The sequence below is a fragment of the Thunnus albacares genome, chromosome 9, assembly GCF_914725855.1.
Source record: "Thunnus albacares chromosome 9, fThuAlb1.1, whole genome shotgun sequence".
Classification (NCBI taxonomy): domain Eukaryota; kingdom Metazoa; phylum Chordata; class Actinopteri; order Scombriformes; family Scombridae; genus Thunnus; species Thunnus albacares.
The window spans coordinates 4,968,331-4,977,145 of NC_058114.1; positions in this window are offsets into that span (position 1 = coordinate 4,968,331).

The following is an 8,815-nucleotide window of genomic DNA, read 5'->3' on the forward strand; positions in this document are numbered from 1 at the left end:
CCGTGTCTAGAGCCTCCTGCGTTTCTTCCTGGATTTCTTCCACTGTGGGGTTCTTCTTCCTCTCAGTCCCAGTTTTAGTTTCACCAAGCTGTAGGCTACACTACTTAGGCCATCCTCCTCCTGTGCAATCTACTGAATTTAACCAAATTTAGCAAAACCATGCAGATTAGATTTCTGAAAAAACAACATGTGCAGACAGGTGAAAACTGGTCCAGGTCTTAATGCTTGACCCCTACATTGAGGGGATCTGGTGGCTCTGTTATGCTTTGGGGGTATTTTGCTGGCATGGTTTGGGTCCACTTGTCCCCTTAAAGGGAAAGGTCACTGCAAATCAATACAAAGTTGTTCTGAGTCATCACCTTTATCCTGTGATCAAACATTTCTATCCCAATGGGAGTGGTCTCTTCCAGGGTGACAATTCCCCAATTCACAAGGCTTCTTTTTGAAGAATGGTGTTCCTCGGCCTTGGCATTGATTCTACAGGTCTCTAAACTCTTCTGGAGGGATGAACACCATTGTTCAAAAAGATATTCCCTCATTTGGTGTTTTGATGATGGTGGTGGAGAGCGCTGTCTAACACATCGGTCCAAAACCTCCCATAGGTGTTCAACAGGGTTGAGATTCGGTGACTGCAAAGGTCATAGCATATGATTCACATCATTTTCATGCTCATCAAACCATTCAGTGACCCCTCATGTTCTACGAATTGGGGCATTGTCATCCTGGAAGAGACCACTCCCATCAGGATAGAAATGTTTCATCACAGGATAAAGGTGATCACTCAGAACAACTTTGTATTGATATGCAGTGACCCTTCCCTCTAAGGGGACAAGTGGACCCAAACCATGCCAGCAAAATGCCCCCCACAGCATAACAGAGCCCCCAGATCCCCTCACTGTAGGGGTCAAGCATTCAGGCTTGTACTAGTTTTTCCTTTGATTTGTTACCCGTTTGTATGTACAGTGTGCAGTAAAAGTACCCAATTGACCATTTTTGACCACTATTAGAGCCATGTCCTTACAGAAATTTTGTCTGTGAGGTGGATGCATGCAAGTGCCACACTTCATGTTCCTCTGATGAACTAGCCTGGTGTCACCAGACAAATTCACAAATGGGAATTAACCTCTCAGTTCATTTACAATTTCCAAGGGGCGTTATCAATGGGCCCAGACCAACGTGCCTCTAGACGTAGTTGGATAGTTCTACAACCAATCAAAGCAACAAAACATGTGACATAGCTCTGAGCAACTTACCAAATCCTGTTGCAAGTACAGCAAACACATCTTTCTTATCAACAAAAGCTTTAAGTGTAGTTGTTTGTTCTTCTTTTAGAGAAAATATACCATCCAGTATGTTTATACTGCTGTGATAGTAGATTCAACAGACCATGCCATATCAGCGCCAGCCATCTTGATTATTTATGAAAATGCCTCATGAAAATACCTAGTAATTGTATCAAACCTGCCTCATATTAGATAAACAGCTGTGACCTGGGCCAGGTCGGCTGGAAATCTGTCTGAATGGGAGGGGGGCCATGCGCATCTAGTCTCGTGATAACAGACAATCGGAGATCTCCGCCTACCAAAGTGTGGGGATTTCTAAATGCATGGTAGTTGCTTGAACGGCGGCAATAACGGCTGCCAACAAACCTACGCCCCACTACATTTTGTCAAGGACAGACCTTACCAGAAATGATGCTCTCCTCCCCATTTTCCTCCATAGTGAACTGCATGTCACTGCCCTAATATGAAGAGCCACTCTGAAGACCTTGGACTGGTTCAGCAATGCAGGGTTTATTAATCTCTCTAATTGTTTCCACCCAGTTTTAACAATGAAAACTGGAAGATTGTCCTCTCTATGAGCGAAGTGTTTAGAGACTAACCTGTGAGTCTAGGCGCATCTGCCAGAGCAAATAAGACGAGCTTGCAGATTTGTCTGGTTCCCAGGCTACTGATGAACAGTTGGTTGCAATAATGCGCAGAGAAACTGGTAGCGTGCCAACAAAGGCAAAGGAGAAGAAGACTGCTAGCTAGTAAACAACGTGGGATTTAAAACATTAAAAAATCTGCTTTGCAAATGTTTTATGATGAAGGAAATGCATTCAACATGTCTATTAGGCTTCAAGGACACATACAGTACAATGTGTTTCGGTGAGTAACACTGATCATAAACAGAATTTTTATTTGTTTACAAGAAAACTGCACATATTTATGTATTTTTTAAAATGGAACCCGCTCAGTTTGATGTTTTTTCTTCTCTTACACATACAGTAAAAATAAGTAAGCAAACTATGTCAACAACAAAACAATCTTTATGTGATTTTTCAGTTTCCCAGTCATCATCTTTATCTGTAAAATTAAATGCCATGTTAAACACTTTAAAATGCAGTTTTGTTCGCTATGGACAATGTTCATATTAAACGTCATGTTGATCGTGGGCAGTATATGTAAGATCAATAATTCAAATCCATGACATAAATGAGCTCAACACAAACTTCCACTGGTAATGTTCCACATATGAGTAACCTGCTTTGCACAGGTGTGCTGTACAAACATAACAGTGGTTTAATCCTCCCACACGCTGTGACGGGGAGATGGAGGCAGAGATTTCTGAAGATAAATGAACGAACAATCTACAGCTCAGGCGCTTATCAGATATGATCAGATGGAAGCAGTGTGTAATAGTCTCTAATGAATCGAACTAAAACAAATTAACCACAGGGATCGTACTGATTGGCCGTTCCAACAATGAAGCCTGTTTGTTTAAGTGTAATGTGGGAGGTGATAATTCCAGGGCTGCTACCTTGGAAACAAAATAATTTAAATGCTGTGTTGTGCAATGCCTCGACTCTGCGTTGGGATCTATTATGACAAAATGAGGGATCATCTGTGCCAAAAATCATCAGGTTTATCGTTAAAAAATGGAGCCGGTATGAGGAGAGAACCTGCTTATGCACACAGAAACTCTGCATCTTGTACAAATACACCTGGAACACGCCCATTATACATGGCAACTGGGCCCAACAACCACTTAAAACACAACCACAGAAAAGAGGTGTTTGCAAGCTGCTTCACTACATCCCGGTCAAGTCTGTCGACAATAACCGAACAGCAAAACATGAACCCACAATGTTAGTCTGTTTGATGTTCCCCAGCTCTCTTTTTTTTTCTTCTTTTTTTTTAATCTTTCCCTCAATAGAGGGGAGTCTGAAAGGCAGAGTAGAGATGTTTAAGAACACGGTTTGCGGCGGTAAAACCCACGGATAACAATAAGCGTTTTACACTGAGCAGGAATTCAAAGAACTTGAGGAGAGAAACACAGAGACAATACTTGGCTGTGAAAGAGTGACGATCAGTCTAACATGCTAAATCTCTGCCTTTGTGCCCCGGAGCTTTGATCCCAAACTTCCAGCGAGCCTCTCTGTTGAGTCTGTTTGCTCTTATTCAGATATATTAAGACTTTCCATTATGTGCAGACTTCAGAAACAGCCTGTGGTATTTGCTCAAAGATTAGTTTACTTAAAAGCCCAAAAAAAGGTCCCGAAATCAGAGGGGGAAACCTTCCATTGACAGAGATGAGAGGTAATCTGTGCACGGTTGAGTCATTTCAAGGCTCTCCTTGTGTGTGTATACAGATTGTGTGTGTGTGTGTATACTGTACTGTATGGCTGTTTTTGTGTGTTTTCTTAGTGTCTTTTGCTGTTAGATAAATATGTATTGAAAGTGTTGAGCTTAAAAGAACAAGCAGCAGGAGCATAAACTTCTTCTTTCATACTCCTGAGTTCAAAACACTGTTTACTGAGACACACAGAGGTTAGAGCCAAACAACCTCTTAGGAGCTGACGCAGACCTGTCAAGCTTTTGTGTATGTGTGTATGTGTCTGCAGTGGGTGTGTGTACTTTTAAGGGCATGTATCTGAGAGCGATCTGTTTGGGTGATTTGTGTTGCCTACCGCTGGTGCCGGTTATCCAGTGAGCAGTCAAGGTTCATTTGGGTCACCGCGGCCCCCCCCCCTGAGGACACTGACTGTGCAGGCAGGCGGTTGAGCCAAAGAACATCACTGACCTTTGACCTTCACCCTTGTCATGTGTTCGACCCTGCCAGGTGATTGACTACAGCCTGGGAGGTATCTGAGGCGGCCGTGAGCTTCTGCAATGTTAAAAGATGACCTCAAAAACATCGAAGTATTCACACCAAGCTTTAAGGGACGGTATCTTTGCAGGGGATTTACATTCATACTGGACGATGTAAGGACAATATTCAGGGTGGTATTCAGTATGTAGCATGGCAAAAATTACAAGTGTGAAGGTAAGGTTAATGGATGGGCATGTAATATGTTTAAATTTGACACTTCAGAACATAATTTGCATCCTGTTTCAGACCATCAATGAACAGTCTTTCCCCAGTCTCAAGTATTTTAACCTTGAAGCTTGATATTAACAATGAATAAAATGATCATTTTTAAGGTAAAAGAGGCTACTCACAGTGACAAACCCAGAGAGAATTGTTTCCTGCTTTGCAACTCTACAATTCTTTAGCCTCTTTCAGCTCATGATTTTGGTTTTCATGGTAGATGTTTCACTCTCAGCACTCCCATCATCCTCCCAGGCAGCTGTTTTTAACAAACAAGCTTTGATAAACTATCTACCTGCCCAGCACCAAACAGCAGATGCAAAAAAAAGTTAGAGAGTCGCAGGTGAACATGGTGGAGTATTTAACAGCTTAAGAGTAGCTCAGCAGTTGGTCGAGACCAAACCAGATCTAAAGGAGAGTGAGTATTGGACTCACACTCACCAGGTGGACAGAAGCACGACTGTAAATGGCAACTGTTTGGTCAGCCATACCGACTTTATAAGACGATAGTATCTCAAAGCTATGTGTCTGTCAGCTTGTTTGGAGTTCCTCTGCCTCTAGTGGCCAAGACTTCACTTTATTTTGTTAAATCTTACAATGTTTTGTTGTTGGCTCGCAGCTTTTCCGGCTGACAGTGCAAAAATGTCTGAGTTTCACACCAGATCTGTAGTACACAAAGTGACAGAAAATGTAAGCCTACATCATTACAGGGGGGGATGCATTGGCAGAAATGGAATATAAGTATGTTTTCATTAGTGTGTAATCACCTGAAAATAACAGTTGTGTTGTTGTTACCTTAGAATGAGCCCTTTATATCTACATAGGGAGCGGGTCTTCTTCCACGGAGCTCGCCATGTTGCACCATCATGTTTCTACAGTAGCCCAGAACAGACAAACCAAACACTGGCTCTAGAGAGGGCCTTTCGCATTTTTCGCAAGTTTCACAGCCACTGTAGGTTCTCCTACATGCTTGGAAGAGGAGAGGATGGTGTGGAGGTGGTTATCAGTTGGTTGCAATCTGCAACATCACCGCTAGATACCACTAAATCCTACACACCGGTCCTTTGAGCAAATAACTTTTCTTTTTTTTTTTTTTTTTTTTTAAACGTTGCCATTAAACACACCTTTAATGAATCATCTGATATCAGCGTAACACACTCTCGTACACGTAAATGTGCACACACAAAAAGAAAATCTAAAATTATACATGACGCATCTGTATGGTATGAAAATCATTATAAAAGGGGAAAGACAGGTGATGAGAGTTCACAGTGCACTGAAGTGTGTGTTATAAAAGTTCATTCCATCCCAATGTGTCTGAGCGCTTTTAAGCAGCTGATTGAGCAATATAGGTGTACGTGTCTGTGTTTGATGGCTTGCATATGGACAGACACATACAGTACACACATACCACAGCCATACTCACCTGTGCCATTAACCTCCCCTCCCATCAGCGGCTCTTTGGAAGGAATGCGAGGCAATGAGCGACGTCTCAGAAGGTTTATGTCTCTCAGGATCTGACAGACTGTGTAAATACAGCAGGCAAGCTGAGGGTGCAGCTCTCCTGCTACATCTAAATAAAAAGGCTGCTGCTGAGGATCACATCACCACCAAAGGAGTGCAGGAAGTATTCATCATGTACTATTACATGTACTGTATATGCATTCGACATGTACTGTACTGCAGAGAGGAACATGGGAAAAAGCAGTGTCACAATCACACGGACATGGATATAAACACTGAAATAACAGAGAGGAAGACGGGTTTACTTTGAAGGAATTTAGATTTATATAAGCGTTAAATCCATTCTGTAAAAAGGTGACTTGACCTGGGAGCATAATCAAAACACTAGCACTTAGAATAAGAGAAAACTTCCTACATCACATCATATCTTCTTACAAACAAACCACTTCACAACTCCATAAAACGACCAAACGATTTCACATGTATTTACATTTTTGAGCCAGATGCTCAGTGTTGTGGTATACTAATGCTATTCTAATGTGCTGTACAACTATTCATTTTTAAAAAATGATGGGAATTAGTTTAAGTGGTATTCATAGATTTGGCTGGGTGAACTGTAAACACAACATCTGACAAACATAAGTCTACTGTTCACTCTCTTTTCCAGCTCTGTTTAGCTCTCTGTTTTAGCACAAACTCCTGAGAAAAATATTTTGGCTCTTACTCTGCTAAATGTACCACTATAGTATCTCACTGTCTGCTTGCCATTTGGTGCCAGGCAGGAGTGGGTTTACTTAAGCGTATGAACCAAAAGTGGCTTTGCTAAACCAAGTTCCTTTACAGTCTGTACACAAGATGTACAGTGTTTAATTTTCTGATAAATTTGAGCAACCTTGCCATCAGGGACTAACAATTATGTCTAGGATTTCAATGTTTACTGATGCTGTTAAAGGTTTTACAGAAGAGCATTTTTATAAGTATGATCACATACTTCAAAATGTTACAAAAATTTTATCTCTACAAACTCCTCAATTACGTATGTAAATATAACTCTATAAACGTATGTGGTCCAGAAACTTAAAGACAGATCCTTTAACAACAGGGTCACTGGACAAATGATGTTATTGCTCAGGCATTTTTGGGTTTCAGGGCATGGAGTGGTTGTTGACAGCAGTCTAAACTCTACCAGCAATCATAGTCAGGTTCAAAGGTCAGAGTGATGCTAATCTTTTGTCATAATTACCATGTTACCACAGTAACATGGCTCTTCTAACTGCTCTACAGTCTCTCAGGCTGGCCACTGACCTCTGACCTGATGATGACCAGTGATGACCCCTGACTGATGTGCTTGTTTGCTCTTCATGCCCACATCACTCTGTCATCTGATCCAGGTGAGTAAAAGGAGAAAGAGAAAACAGAAGCAGGAAAGAGAAAAGAAGATGGAAGATGGAGAAACATGTTGGTGAGTAATAAATGAACATGTTTGTTTAGGCTTTGGGTAAAAGGACTGAATATGCAGTGTCTTTATATAGAGTACGCTTGAATTAACCGAAAAACAGTTGAGTGTTACGACCCCTTGTACATTTGTTCATCCGGTTTGTAGCAGTTGACATGAAAAATTACAAAAAGTATCAGAGAAACAGCTGTTACAGCTAACTAGGAAGCCTACAAAAATGGAACTTTGTTGGGGAGTTTTTGTGTGTGTGCGTTTTTTCTACTTGTATTAATAGCTTGCTGGATGAGTTCAAGGTTCTTCACGTCTCTTATGAACACTAAACCATTTCAGTGGAACTGCAAGTAAAAAAAAAACCGGGCCCTCAGGGGTACATGCCGCTGGTTTATAGGATCAGCAGGGTCCTGAGGAAGTCAATATGTGCCAAAAACATTGATTTACAGAATTTAAAATAAAAACAAGCTGTGAGTGTGTGGCTGTCTCCTCCTTCTGATGTGTACATGCAAGGAAACACTAGAATAGGTATGTGTTTTCCTTCATTTCTTCTTTAAAATGTAAAATGCAAAATCTTATGATGAACAAAATACAAAAGAAAGAACTGGTTTGTAAACTCTGGTCAGGGTGGAAGGACGACCTCAAAGTCTTCCAGTGTTTAGGGTTGACAAAACCTAATCAGGATGGGTTTGAGCTGCTGGGAGCTTAGAGGTCTGAGAGTCAGAGCTCAGACCTTGTGTGACTCATATCCAACCCCACACAGGTACTAAGACCATAAACACTGTCAAAAGCAGAAGTACAGGTGAGTGCATGTTTGTACTGAAAAATATTTTTTTCACTGATGTATCAAAACACGAAACAAAATGGGCCCTCATCAGACCACACGCTAACCTTTTGATCAATGCTAGTGGTAATTTAGCTGGAAATAATGGTAAAGTTACGAAAAAAGTTATGGATGCCGCATGATTCAGGGAAACAAGACTAAGGGCGTTTTCAGACCTGTGCTGTTACGTAAGGTTGAATTGGACGTTGGTTCATTTTCCTCTTTGGTTTTAATTCATTCGGGCAGGTCTGAACACAGCAATCATATATGGGAACGGACCAAAGCAACTTTACCAAGACCCTTTTTGAGGATGTGGTCTCAGTTAGGTCCCAAATGAACCCTGGGGTGGTTTGTTTGCAATGGGGTTGTGATCCAATTTCAATCTAACCCAACTACAAGACGTACTCTGAAAACTTGGACTAACCAGTTCACATGGCCAGATGTGCTTTGCATACTGGGATGCAGATGAGTGAAATCATCAGTTGTTATCAGACGGAGAGGGAATCGAGGTCCAACCTGGACGAACAACAACAAGTATGTTGCATTTTTGATATTTGGCAGATAGGACCTTTATAAAGACCTTTTTCCTGTGTTTACATTCTTGCTCCCGCCGGCTTGTAGTGATGCATTTTGGTTCTGTTGGAGTTTCATCAGTGTAAAAAGAAATGGAACCAAGAGGCAAACTCACCAGTTTACCAACTCATCCACTGATTCAGACCAGAGCAAAC